This window comes from Macaca mulatta, chromosome 10 (assembly GCF_049350105.2).
Source record: "Macaca mulatta isolate MMU2019108-1 chromosome 10, T2T-MMU8v2.0, whole genome shotgun sequence".
NCBI lineage: Eukaryota > Metazoa > Chordata > Mammalia > Primates > Cercopithecidae > Macaca > Macaca mulatta.
Window position 1 is genome coordinate 59647925 of NC_133415.1, and position 14487 is coordinate 59662411.

The 14487-nt window shown below is 49.3% G+C and overlaps 1 protein-coding gene and 1 non-coding gene across 11 annotated transcripts in view; one reads left to right on the plus strand and one right to left on the minus strand.

Moving 5' to 3' along the window:
• SYNDIG1 (synapse differentiation inducing 1) overlaps positions 1 to 12364 on the minus strand; it is a 193806-nt gene extending 181442 nt beyond the window's left edge. For 5 of the 10 annotated variants that reach the window (XM_028827281.2, XM_015149614.3, XM_077948411.1 and 2 more), the window contains exon 1: positions 12286 to 12364. The gene's annotated coding sequence lies outside the window, so the exon portion shown is untranslated. 10 annotated transcript variants of the gene reach the window in all.
• A 147-nt stretch (positions 12365 to 12511) lies between these two features.
• Positions 12512 to 14254, plus strand: LOC114670426 (uncharacterized). The gene is made up of 3 exons (XR_013399709.1): positions 12512 to 12755; positions 13498 to 13583; positions 13672 to 14254. It is a non-coding gene; the product is annotated as an uncharacterized LOC114670426 (transcript).
• The last annotated feature ends 233 nt before the right edge of the window (positions 14255 to 14487 follow it).

Sequence of the window (14487 nt, forward strand, 5' to 3'; positions counted from 1 at the left end):
ATTAAGCATTTAATTTGTTGCAAATGTTTGTTTCCAGATTATTATATGCTTTTCAATTTTGTTTACAGTGCCTGTTGTACAGAATGTGTACATATATTTAATCTTTATCAATTATTTTTCTCTTGGGATTACTGGTAAGATGTTCAGGCTGAATTTATTCATGCTTTTAAAATACATTCAGAACTTTTTATGAAATGGGGAGGTATAAATTGACTTTATAGCCCACCTACCTACTTCCAAAGTGCTCCACATTGACTAATTCAGCTCTCCCCACCGGCTCCCACACATTCACTAGGCTCTTGGGGCTGGCATCTGTGTCAGAGTTCTCTGTCTGACCTACTTGTCTGCATGGCAGATTGAATGTATGGTTCATAAATTCTTTCACACACCTCCCTTCAAAAGTGGAGTCTAATTTGCCTCCTTGATTCTGGGCTGGCTTAGAAACTTGCCTATAATCAATAGAATCCTGCGGCACTGACCCAGAGTGGCTGTGGAGATGGGGCAGGAGAGTGTGCAGCCTTGACCGTGTTCACACTCACTTTTGGAGCAGAAGCCTCGGCATGTGAAGTCTGGCCATCCTGACACCATGCTGGGAGGAAACCCAGGGAGAGGTCACGTGTAGGTGCTCCTGGTCCAGGCTCTGAGTGAGCCCAGCCTGGGCAAAGACTCCAGTCCCAGCCATGTGAGTCTTCTCAGCTGAGGCCCCAGGAGCCACAGAGCAGAGATAAGCCGTCCCCACTGTGCCCTTTCAAATTCCTGACACACAGATCCATGAACTCTAAGTTTTGGGGGCAGTCTGTTATGCAACAGTAGAAAATCAGAATAGCCTGTTAACTACATGCCAGTAACTAGAATCTTACATTTCCAATTAATGTGTTTTTTTTTTATTGTGGCAAAACACACACACACACACACACCATAAAATTTACATAATCTTAACCATTTCATAGTATAGAGTTCAGTAGTGCTAAGTATATTCATATTGCTATGCAAGGATTCTCCAGAACTTTTTCATTTTGCACGTATGCAACTCTATACCCTTTAAATAATAACTCCCATCTCCCCTTCCCCAGACCCTGACAACCACCATTGTACTTTCTGCCTCTGAGTTTGAGAACTCTCAGTATGTCATATAAGTGAAATCATATCGTATGAGCCTTTTTGTCTCTGGCTTATTTCACGAAGCTTAGTATCCTCAAGGTTCATCATGTTGTAGCCTATGACAGAATTTCTTTTCTTTTTAAAGCTGAACAATATTTCACTGTATGTGTTTAGCACATTTTGCTTATCTACTCATTTGCTGATAGACACTTGGCTTGCTTCCACATTTGAGCTGTGGTGAATAATGTTACTATCAAAATGGGCATGTGCATATCTCTTCAAGACTCTGCTTTCAATTATTTTGGATATATACCCAGAAGTGGGACTGCTGGATCATATGGCAAATCTATGTTTAGTGTTTTTGAGGAACCTCCACACTATTTTCCCTAGCAACTACATCCTCTCACAGTTCCCCAAGTAGTGCACATGGGTTCCAATTTCTAAACATCCTCACCAACCCTTGTTATTTTCTGTGATTTTTTGACAGTAGCCATACTAATGGATTTGAGGTCAATTAATGTAATTTGAACACTTCGTTTTATTATCTGGTAGGACATTTCTTCACTGAAAAAAATGTAGTACTGTAGCCTGATTATTCTTTCATGAACTTTTGAATAATTCTGTCAAGCTCAAAAGGCAATATAATATTGGCATTCTGATTGAAATAGCATTATATAGGTCTTACACATTTCTTGACAGTTTTTTGTAGATATTTCATCTTTGATTGTTCTGCTAACGCCACACCAGTGTTGGTGTGGGCCCAGGTGCCAAGGGCACCTAGAAGCGGGGATGCCGAACTTGCAGGAAGGATGCTGGGAAGAGGTGATGATCAAGCTAAGCCTTTGAACCTCAGAGGAGATTAGCAAGAGGCAAGAGGCAGCCAACTGCAGGTGGGGGAGGTGTGGGACTATGTAATGTGTGTGTGTGTGCATGTGCACATGTGGGACCATGGAGTGTGTGTGTGTGCAGGCATTTGTGTGTGCACATGTACTTGTGCATGGCAGGGGCAGGAGTAACTCGGTGTTCTGGGCACCTAGAGAAATGGGGATGAGGCTGGAGGGTGAACAGGGACTGATAGGACAGCCTTGCCTTGTATCTTTCCCAAGCAGCCTGTTCTGTGCCAGTAGTGGGCTTCGAGAGGAGGGCCCCAGAGGCGGATCTGCACTTGAGACAGCTCACTCTCCTGGCAGTCCTGGAGGCAAGAGGCACAATGCAGCAGGCAGGGAGAGCTTGCAGGAAGCTACTGAGATGATCCAGCAAGAGAGGAGTGTGCATACAGGGCCAAGGGTGGAAAAGATGCAAGGGAGAGGCAGGAAATACTTAGATCTAGTGATGAGGAAGAGGAAGGAGCACAGGGGCTGAGGGAGTTTCTGGTGTGGATTCCTGGATTACTAAGTATCATTATCAGAGGGAGGGGCATGGAAAGGGAAGCCCAAGGGGCTGGAGGGAGCAGACAGAGAATGGGTTCACTGAGGCTGCTGCCCCAGAGAACTTCCCAGAGATGACGTTGGGTAAGGGGTAGGAACAGGAAGATATGCAGGGCAGCCAGTTGTGAACATAGGAAAGCTCAGTTGGTAGCGGTGAGTCCTGCCCCTGGGGCCACTCCATTCTGACAGAGAAGGTCTGGTGGGTGGAATCCAAGGAGGCTGAGGGCTTGGGGAGAAGGTCTCAGAAGAGAGGGAAGAACCTGTCAAGACGGGGCTCCCAAGTCACTCTCCAGGGCTGGGCCAGGCTCTGGTGGAGACAGAGACCCTCTGATTTGGGTCCCCAAGAAACAATTTGCATCTTTGTTTTTACTCTAATTAGGCACCAACTTAGTCTTAAGGAGCGACTGAAACAGTTGGCAGAGCCCAACTCACCAAATATACATTTCTGTAATATTTCAAGCTCTGAATAGAAATTCCAGGAAGATCAGCATTTCTGGGCAGTGTCTAAGGAGAAAGAACATTTTCATCTTCCGGGAAAAGCCTTATGCTGAGAGCAAGACAAGAACACAGTGCCCACGAGGTCTAAAAGTTGACCCGCTGTCCTGCGGAGTTCAATGCGACGTTCTCTCTAAATGTCTGGGCCTCTGGCATTACAGGAATGCGGCTTCCCTTCTGCCTGCCTGGGAGTTCTGTGGGAGGCTTCTGTTCTCCTAGACTTTTCTAGGTGCATGACTCCTGGCCTGGCCTAGGACCTGGGCTTCCCCTCGCCCATGGTGCCCCTGACTGGCTGTGGTGCTCTCCTCCCAGGAAACCACCGAAAAGCACAGATAGAGGAACGTCCTCATCATGTTGTGTCCTACTTGGGGCTTGCTGGAAGCCAGAGCTGTCTGCATCTATTTGTCTACAGTGCACGGGGTCTGTCATTGTCCCAAACAGTATTCTGGGTTCCAGAAATGCCAAGAAAACTGAGCATGGTGGGTGAGGAAAAAAAATGCACTTTAGAGACAAATACAAAAGCAAACAAGCCCTAAAAACTTGGGTCCCTGTGCCCTGGCTCTGCATCTGGGAGATGCAGAGGCTGGATGGCACGTTGGGGAAGCCCTCTGGGTCCCTTCTTTCCACCAAGTGTCAAACAGGCATCTAGGGAGCTTGCCGAGGGAGTCACATGGAATAGCAGACAAAGCTCAGTCTCCACCCTTCCCTCCTAGGGTTCCTCCCTGCCCTGCCTGGCGCTGCCACTCTGGTCCTTAAGAGAGACACCGAAGCAACAAGGCACCAATTGAAGCTGGTGGTCTTCCTGAATCACCTTCATGACAACATCCAAACAGGTCCTGCCAGCTTTAATCTGACCCTTTAGGGTTGAGCTCCCTTTATTTCCCCACAATTGTTTAGCTCACCTCTATTTCATCTGGATCTGAAGAGCAGGGCCACCCTTTTAGAGCAGCCAGGCGGCTCCGTGGTGAGGCATAGGGCTTACCTGGTTCTACCAAGAAAGGATGCTTGGCCACTGGCAGGGTGGAGTTCTTGTCCAGCCCAGAGCCAAATCCTGAGGTCAGTAATGCTGGAAGCCCATGTCTGTGTCTTAGGTCCAGACAGGTCAGAAACGCCTGGAGTTTGGAATATCTATAACCGTGTAGAAGTGCTAGTGACTGAGGTCCATCCTTTGACCAATGCTGGGCTCTCCATCAGCCCCTCCATCGCACTCCATCACACCCCAGCCTCAGTCTCCCCTGAAGGGCAAGTATCTCCCAGAGCCATGGCTCTCCCTACCCCACTTCCATGCACTGACCTGGCCCTCTGCATAATGTCCAGGACACACTGGAGCCAGGGGCAGTGGGGTGCAGTGTACCCCATCCCCTCAGTAACCTCTGCAGGTATCCAGGGCATTGCAATCGCTGGAGGACAAGATGATGGGGAGGCAGGGCAGTCACAGATGGTTTACAGCTTGGCTCTCTGATCCAGAGACCATTAGGAAGCCCTTTGCTCCCACTGTCTGTGAGTCTGAGTGCTACAGTCCCAGGTGCACCTGGGGCAAGGCTGAAGTAGTAGAATAGACTAGCTGGTGACTGCAGTGCCAGACTCTGGGTGGGACAGATGGGTGACTGCAGACAATCAATGGGATGCAGGAGAACTTAGGGAGGAGGGAGGTGCCCATGTGGCCCTGCTCTGGTTAAAAAAAAAAAAAAAAAAAAAAAACAGTGTTTGAGGACGGGCTATGGCCCAACACCAATGGTGAGACGGTAGGGCCACCTGGTCACCCCAGCACTCACTGAGCAGCGCTGTGCCACTTTGCCCTGTAGGCATGTGAAGAGCAACAGACAGAATCGTTGCTGGGATTAGGGATGCAAACTCTTTTTGTGTCCCAAGAGTGTGACGCATGTTTTTCCTGGAAAGGTATGTGGCAAATCAGAAATTCGAGGTCTAGCAATAGGCAAGGAAGGAAGCTACCGAATTCTGCACATATTGAGTCAAGAGATACATTTCATCTCTATGGTTCTAAAATAGACTGTGATGTCCTCAAATACATCCAGGGCTCCGATTCACAGCTAATACAGCTACACCCAGAACATTCAGATTAGCAAGTGTACCAATGAATCTTACACAAGAGGACCCACACGAGCAGGGCCACAGCGGATGAGCGGATGGCAGCAGGACAGAAATGCAGCTGGACAAATGACCCTCCTTGTTCCAGGCCACTTGAGTGGGATAGACAGCTGTGCTGCAGGCTGTAGGGTCCTTGCCAAGTCCAGACCAGTTAGGAGAGGCTTCCAGTTAGTGATCCCATTGTGAACAAAGTGAAAACAATGGACTGTGTGAAGGTGTGATACTTAATATAATATCCACAGTTTTTTTGTTTTTTTTTTTGAGATGGAGTCTTGCTCTGTCACCCAGGCTGGAGTGTAGTGGCACGATCTCGGATCTCGGCTCACTGCAAACTCCGCTTCCCGGGTTCACGCCATTCTCCTGCCTCAGCCTCCTGAGTACCTGGGACTAGGGGTGCCTGCCACCAAGCCCAGCTAATTTTTTGTTATTTTTAGTAGAGATGGGGTTTCACCATGTTAGTCAGATTGGTCTTGAACTCCTGACCTCAAGTGATCTGCCCGCCTTAGCCTCCCAAAGTGCTGGGATTACAGGCGTGAGACACCGCACCCGGCCAATATCCACAGCTTTTAAAGGTCAGGATAAGAATGAAGGGCAGAGAATAAACTTAGAAATAACAAAGAAGATTATTTCCCTTGACTCAAAGTTAGCTTTCAACAAAAACCTGTTTTTGTGAGGGAATTTAGAGCACTAAACTATTATTAGAGTACTGAAATGAATGAGCTGTATCTCTAGGTTTAGTATATAAGAAAAAACCTGTTAAGATACTATGCACATTAAGCTGGGCACAGTGGTTCATGCCTGTAATTCCAGCTCTTTGGGAAGCTAAGAGGGCAGATCACTTGAGGTCAGGAGTTCGAGACTAGCCTGGCCAACATGGTGAAAACCCTGTCTCTACGAAAAATAGAAAAATTAGCCAGGTATGGTGGAGTGCACCTGTAGTCCCAAATACTTGGGAGGTTGAGGCAGAAGAAGTGCTTGAACCCAGGAGGTGGAGGTTGCAGTAAGCTGAGATCGTGCCACTGCACTCCAGCCTGGGTGACAGAGTGAGACGCCATTAAAAAAAAAAAAAAAAAAAAAGACACTATGCACATTAATCAGCTCATAGTTCTTTGTTGTGGAGCCACTTGTCACAAAGGCACTATGGAAACGGTGAGGAATTGGGAGAGAAAAGTAAAGCCAAAAGAGGCAAGAGGTATCTGAAAGCATTCCAAGACTGGGTTAGGATTGGTGGGATTGCCCGGTGCAGGGTCCTCTCCAAGGTCCTCATAAATACAGGGTTTCCACGGGAGATCTGCAGCAGATGAGTGCCTCTTACAGTCAATCTGTGACAGTCAATCATCTATGCCTACCAGCCCAGGCCAGTCCCTGCGCTTAGACAGCATCTCAGAAACCACGCACACCACCTATCACATCTCGACTCTTTCGACTGCCCTACGCGTGCTGTGCCATTACCCCATGGGGCACTCAACGGAACAACAAGGTTTCTTATAAAGGAGACACATGGGTGATGGGCTGAGGCTGAGATGTCAGACATGAAGGTTGGCTACAGAAACACATAGGCTTTATTAAATGCACTTTTAGAAACCGCAAATAATTAACAGTGGAATTGGTACCAATCTTTTGTAGGATGAATTGGGCTTCCCCGGGGTCTACCCTAAAGCTAATGCCTCAGGCCACCCCACAGCATGGCTACTGGGTTTCCACTGGGAAACTGTCCCAGGACTTAATCCCATTAGGATCTTCAGGGATAAACTCCTGTCTCTCAGACCCACGCCAGCTGAGGGTCTGTACCACCAACATGTGAAGACCAACTTCCTCCTATAGGAGGAAGTTAAAAACTGACTATTGTATGCATGACAGAAGAGTGAGTTTCTATAACACTTCATTTATTTGCTTTTCCAAGCAGGGGCGTGGGGGGTGGTTCCAAATGTATTTGAGGTAAGATTACTGTATCTCCCTTTCAGAAAGATCTGTAGTTTAAAGTTGAGGCAATGGAATAAAACTTTTGTAGTTAGAATGATCTGAAATGTGTTTGCTTTCTGGTTTTGTTTTGGGCACTGGAGTTTTCTGAAAGAGAGGAAACCTAAGGAAGTAACAGATGGAGGTAACATCTGAAAGTGCCTGCCCAGTGAGGTCAAGTGATAGATAACAGCTGAACTTGTTGGAGACCTAAGAATTGTTCAAAATAGAAATTTACCCTAAGTGAGCACTTTTTGAAACACCCAGTTTAAAATCCACACAAGTACTCTCTCCTTCAGACTCATTCTCTAAATGCCACACCAGTATTTAAAAATGAATTTTATTGACACAAAATTCAGTTAAGAACTAAAAACCAAGCAAAAAGTGTTTTCACACTGAACACTGATTGCAACTTCCAGAGCAAAAGGCCCATGCCTCTGAAATAATGCTAATTGAACTCTTAAATTATTTTTACGTAACTAAACAGGCAAAGTTATCCCCTGGGTTGTACCTTTGGAAGCAGCTTTTATTTTTATTATTTTCTACCTGTGTATAATGTTTCCTGGTTCTGTTATTTTTGGTTCTAACAGTTATTTTTGATCCCGAAGCTTATCTGTTGTTGTTCTTTAGAATTTCCATTTTTCTTTGTTTTTGGTAATTTAACAGGTCATTTATCATACAATAGTTTAAGAAGATTTACATTTTGTTATCTGAATCATGCTTGCATCTTGAATCATCACATACTACAAATGGAGGGTGGTGGTTTGTTGGTAATCTGTTTTAAAAATGTTTCCATCTTAGAGAATGCATCACGTAAGTTTATAAGGTAATATGAATCTAAATTTAGTTATGTTAAAGCTAAATTTCATAAGCTATTGCTCACATGCCTTTCCTATACATTCTCATAAATCTTTAGCCCACATGGCTATGTATGCACCCTGGGCACATTCCTGTGCATGTGTCCGTCCATCCCAAGTGAGTGCAAACGCACTGTCCCAATCCTCACCCTTGCCAACGACAGGTTGTAGGCTCCAGACTCTGGGCTCTGCTGCTTGCTAGCTGAATGATCTTAGACAAACCATGTCACTTTTCTGAGATCGTTTCTTTTTAACCATATTCTTTCCAGGATTTTGAAAACCAAGCGTTAATGTTGTCACAGTTTGTTAAATGAAAAAGACACTGGATTGAGGACATTTCATTGTCTCAAAGTTTCTCTGGGTAAAGTTTGTATTCACATGGCATTCTGAGAAAACAAATGGGACCTTCCAGATTCTGGAGCCTATGTCTGCTCATGGCACTCAGGGAAGGCCCAAGGGGAAAGAGGGAGCAGCCTGGGGACAGGAGACACTCTGCACACCTGTCTCCCCAGCGCATCCCTCCTCCACTCTCCGCACAATCCGATATGCTGCCTGGATGTAAGCAAAGCAGTCACGAGGGCACTGAATCATAGCTGGTGACCGGGTTACTTCAGCTGCTCTCTGAACACAAGTTTAGGATCTCTTAGGAATCATTCAAAATGGGCATCTTGCATAGAGAATGCTGAGAAACCACATTTTTCAAACCTCCCACTGCCAACTTCATTATTCTAATTCCAGTGACATGGTTAGAGACCTGGTCAGCCTATCTCTAATGTTTTCAGTACTGCTTTGTAGAGATTTTGACACCATGCCTCTAGTGTAGTGATGCTGAGTCAAGAGCTATGGCTCCAAAGACTTCTGTCAATGCACTGCCCCAAAATGACCTTATGCAACTTTCCACTGATACAACAGGCTGTTGTGCCAGTCGCTTACCCCCGTGTTTTGCTGGTGTTGTCAAATTAAAACCCCATACTTCAGTCCTTGCCACTTTACCCACTCATTCAAAGAATTTTGCTGATAATGTGACATCTGTTCAAACTACAGGCCACAGCAGTGCGTTCACTCTGAGATGGAACCTGCATTTTCCAATGTGCATGAGGATCTGAAAGGCCAATGTGAGGGGCACAGGCCAAGCTGGAGTCATGAAAAGACAAGGTTTTATTTGGGGATGGAGTGACAGGACATAAAACTGCTCACCTACAAGATGGTTATTCATCTTACAAGAGGTTAACTAAGGACGCCTTTAAATAGTGCACTTTATAAAGGTACTCAAAAGTCTGACTGACTCCTCTCAGAACGTCATTGACAATTTTTAGGAACTGCTTTTATATAAAGGAAAGCACAGAGGTGTGCAGGATGGGAGGGGGCTGGTGGAGGGAGGGCATCCCCTCCCACTGCCTCCAGTGCCTCCCTGTGTGCCACACCTCTCCAGCCAGTAAAAGTCACACTGGACATCACATCTCAGCAAGCGCAGAGCCTCTTCAGAGGGCAGAGCAGGTGTGACCTGGAGGACGACCAAACATTTTCTAATTAAACAATGAAATGTTCAGTACGCTCCGTGAACCTCAGCATAGCACTGACTAGTGCCTCAGATAGAAATCTTACATAAGAAAATAACTTTCTATTCTCTGATCATAGTAATAACTCCCTAGAAAATATGATTTAAAATTAATGAGAAAAATAAGTCTGGTAGAGCACCTTTATCTCAATGTTAAATGTGGAAGAAATTAATTGCTTATAATTTTTGAACTGAGTTTTAAAGTTTTTATCAAAAAAAAATTATCTTGCCTATCATGACTCAACCAGAATCATGTTTACACCCTGCATGAATTAGGATAAGTCTGGTCCTATTGCTAACATGTCTCTCTTCCAGAGATCTGGACTTGTCTTTCCTTCAATATCTCGCCCCTGTACGCCTTAAGGAGAGTTAGCAGGTTTTCCTTTTCTACTCTAAAATGGGAATGGAGGGGGCCTTCATTTTTATTTTAATATCACCTATACTCTAATGGGGTTATTAAAAACTGACATTTCTGATAGGTAACATAAAATGAAATGTCATCAGCTGGAGATACAGAGGGATGTGTTTAGAGGTGAGGTGAGTTTGGAATTTTTTTTTTTTTGAAGTTTATATCAAAGTAATTTTGTATTTTTAATGAATTAGTTTATTTTATCAGACCTTAGCAAATTATAATTGTATATGTTTATGGGGTACAAAGCGATGCTGTGATATGTGTATACAATGTGTCATGGCTGAATGGAGCTAATTAACATACTATCCAATACTTAGCATTTTGGAATGAGTTTTGAAATACTTCATCAAATAAGGCCTCCAAAACTCCACAAAAGGTAACTGCAGGTGGTGACTGGGTGGGGGGTACACAAAGCTTCAGGGCACTATTCTCTGTCTGCCACTGTGTACCACTGAAATTTTCCATAATAAAAAAGTTTAAAAATAGATTTCTCCATCTTTTTTTTAACAAGGCCCTCTTGATTATGAGGATTCCGTTTTCATGCAGGATACGGGGGCAGGGTGAGAGAGGGTGCCGATCAGCTACTAAGTCAGGCTTGCTCCTCGCAAAGAGAGGGGCTGGCGGTGGAGAGATGGAGAGAGAGGGGAGGGAGAAAACAAGGGGAGGGCGCTTCCTCAGGGCCCACAGGCCTCACACCTGTGGTGTGGACCTCCGAAAGAACGGGCCACACCACCGCCAAACACAGCACGCAATTCATCTAAAAATTCGACTTCAGTTTCTTCCTGTCCGCGCCAGAACGGACATCAGATTGCCCGCCCGCCTCCTGGCAGCTCCTTTTCACTTCGGCTGCTGCCAGGACTTCGAGACCCAGACCCCTCTTTGAAGACCACTTCCGATCCCCGATGCGGCGGCCCCTGAGGTCGCAGCCTAGCACTGAGAAGTTGGCCGGCTCTAGGGGCTGTTATGAGGCTGCTAACCCCACAGGCGCAGGTCTACGCAGCACACACACCACCTCCTTCTTTGGACTCAGACCAAACACGCTGGGCTGTAGGAGGGGAACGGACAGATACACAGACGCGCGCGAGCACGCCCCACCAACTGATTCCAACCAGAAAACGGAGCCACTGTGTAATGCCCAGCCCTCCCCTCCACTACACCCCCGATCAGCCAAGCCTTCGGCCGGTGTCTGCTGCACTAAACACCAGGACATGGCCAGGGAAGTCGCAGGCATCGGTCCGAGCCAGGAGCGCTGCGGCGCCAGCGCATCTGGTGTCGCAGGAGGACTGTGCGCACCTGAAGTCGGGGTGCCAAGCGCCCAAACCTCTGCGTGCAAGGAAACCCCCAAAGGAAAACAGGACTACCAGAAGACTCCTTCCTCTCGTCTTTCAGAGATGCCAAACGGCCCCTCTGGCCGCCTCCTCAAAGCTCGGCTGCCAGAGCCACTCTACTAGGGTCTTGCAAAAAGCGCAAAGGGACCAAAGCCCCTTCCCTAAGAAAAGTGCCCAACTCATCTAGTGAGCCATTCCTTCCTCCCCACTGCCCAGAGAGCGCACACGAAGAGGCAGAAATCACGACTAAGAAAAAGCGAGATTCAAACTGGAACCAAAACAGCGTATGTGCTCGCTCCCATCTCGGCGCCGGGGCTTTGGCTCCCAGGGCTGCAGGCTGTCGCGGCTGCCAGGGGCCAGACAGCTTTCGAAGGCAGGTCTTGCTCTGGCTAGAGGAAGGAGGCTCCCGGAGTCCCTGCTTCCGCCCCGGTCGCCCGTCGGGATTCCCCATCCCAAGCGCGCTTGCACCTTGCCTGCCGCTCCGCTCGGAGGATTAGTCTGTTTCCCTTCCTATTCCCAAACAGACCTAGGTCCCCAGCTCCGCGGCCGCCCGGCTCACCAGCCCCGGCTGGTCTCCTTCGGGTCACTCCGAGGGGTAGCGCGAACCCGCAGAGCCTTGGCCCGCCGCGCGCCCCCATGGCCCTGCTGGGCAGCCTGGCTCCACTACGCTCCCAGTTCTCGGTCTCAGCAGCTCCCATCGACTTCGCACGGCAGCCCCTTCGCGTCTCCCGGGGTGGCAAGGCACCAAGGTGCAGCCCGGGCCAGCACCGACCCTTTCCTCAGCATCTTCTCCGCCGGCTCAGCTCTTCCTCCCGCCCGCCGACCCCGTGTCTCCCAAGTCTCGTCCCGGCGACCACCCGGACTTACCGCGGGCGCCACGCCGCCGCCGGGTCTGCGCGCTCCGAGGCGGAGCCAGGACTAGGACACCCGCCAGCGCCCGGCAGCCTCCCGCTCCCGCCGCCAGCTTGCTGCCCCCGCCGCGACCCCGCCCACTGCGGGCCCCTCCGCCCGCCCCCGCGGCCTGGAGGTCGGGACTTACCTCCGGGACAAGGTGACCCGGCAAGTGCGCCCAAGCGGCCGCCCGCGAGTCTATCCAGCGAGCGAGCATGCGGGGCGGTGCGGCGCCCGCCTCTGCTCCTCCGCTCCCAGGCTCTCTCCTCCTCTGCCCTCCCTTCTGCGCCGCTCCGCTCCCCCCGCCGCTCCCCGCCCTGCGCTAGCCGCCAGCGCCCCCGGCTGCCCCGAGCGCCGGGCGCGGGGCAGCGGCTGCAGCCCGAGCGGCGGGGAGTCGGGAGCTGCGGCGCCGGGGCGGAGCCCAGTCCTCTCGGGAGAGGAAGGGGTGCTGGGAGACTATCGTCGCACGCGCCTGGCCGGCAGGCTGGGCTAGGGGCGCCCTGGGGCCAGCCGCTCAGCTTAGCTTTCGGAGCCTGGCAACGCGCGTGCTGGAGGAGGCGGGCGCGGGCTCCGGGGGAGGAGGGCAGGGAAGAGGAGGAAGGCGCAGCCCGCGCGAAGGTGGCCACCAACTTTGCCCCAGACCAGGGAGGCCCTAGCGGGGGATCTCGTCCAGAGGGTGGCCCGGGGCCGGTGTCTGACAATGAGGGCCACAGAGGCTGGGGGCGGCGGGTAACTGCGGGGGACTAGGAGGACAGGAATTTGCTGCCCGACTAGAGGAAGGGATGGCTCCCCTCGGTCCTAAAGGCCTCCCCAGGCTCCGGTTCGGTTTTGAGGTTCAAAATGACCCAATTTATGGGTCCGGCGAATGTTCAAGTCCTGACCAGCTAAGCCATGGAGGAGCAAGCGGGCGCGGAGTTCAGACTCCAGAGACCCCCTCAGCCCTGAGCTAGCCTGCTGTTGGCCCATGGCGGGCCCCCCCCCCAGTTGGAATTGGAAGGAAACTAGGGCGGTGGTAAGCCAGTCTGCGTTCTAGGAGGGGAGGAGGTGGTGTTTGCAGTCTAGATTTCATAGAGAATCAAGTATGAAAAAAAGATTTACCAGAAAGGGGGTCAAAAGTTATTTGGAAAAGCATCTGTGCGCTCCCGTTTCAACACTAGGCAGAGGCCTCAGTCCTGCCACCGCAGTCTCCTTCTCTGGTGGTCAGAAAAGGTTAAGCTCCAGGGTTCCACGGCTCCCAACCCTCCTAGAGCCTTCCCTCCTGCCTGGTAACCCACCATTGCGATGCGTCTTCCCCAGGTGGGCAAGGGCAGGAGTTAAAGGTGGTGCCGGGAACAAGAGGTCCTTCCTATGTTCCTTTCAGGGGACGTGGCTTCTGGGGAGCCTCCACAGCCCAAAGAGAATGCTGAAATGCAGAGTGCCAGAAGGAGGCATTTGAAAGAGGAGCAGGTGAGTGCAACCAGTACCATCACCTGAATTCCATCCCCATCTTCATGTCTGCAGCCCCGCGAGACATGCCTGATGTTTCTTCCCTTAGGTCTCCGGAGCTGCAAGGCTGTAGTCTGGAACACTCAGAAACGGGCACTGTTCATTTCTCCCATCTAGCAGAACTTCTCAACTTGGAAGAACATGCCACCACACCTTAGTAAAGCAGCTTACTGTTCCGGAGCCCTTTCCTGAATAAAGCAGTTTCCCATCTAAGCCATTAGGTTGAGCAGATACTGTTAGACCCATTTGAGGTGGAGCGTCATTGATCCCATTTATCAGACGAAGGAATTGAAGTTTTAAAAGGGTAATTACGATTCCGTAGTGACCCAATGTGCAGGAGTAGCCTCAAGCTCGGTTCCCTGCCTCTAAGTCACTGCTCTTTCACTTGCCCAGTCTCTGAATTGACTTTTGAGGCAGGTTTTGTTTTGACAAGAGAACACCTGCCTGGGCTGCAGCCAGGACTTGCCTTTGTCTCCTGGGTGCAGTTTGAATTTGAAAGTGGACTCTTCCTAATATAGCAAGCGGGCACCTTGTTGAGTGCAGCCTAACCCGTGGGGCCCCAGGTCACCGCTGGCTGTGTTCCCTCCAAAAGTGAGGGTTGCAGAAATTAAAGGAAGAAAATACTTTTGCAATTGTGTCCTGTATTGAGTTCTTCTGGACCCTTTATACCCTTGATTCTTTGAAAGTTTTCAGGCTTCAGAACTTTACACACAGGTTTTCCCAGCTGATGAGTTGAGCATGGATACTTTTTTTCTTTCTTTCTTTCTTTTTTTTTCCTGTTTTTACATTGTTTCTCTGTTTTGGAATGAACATGTAACTCCTCTTTCCCAGTTGCAGGGTGGGCTCCCTTGTTTTATACTTGCAC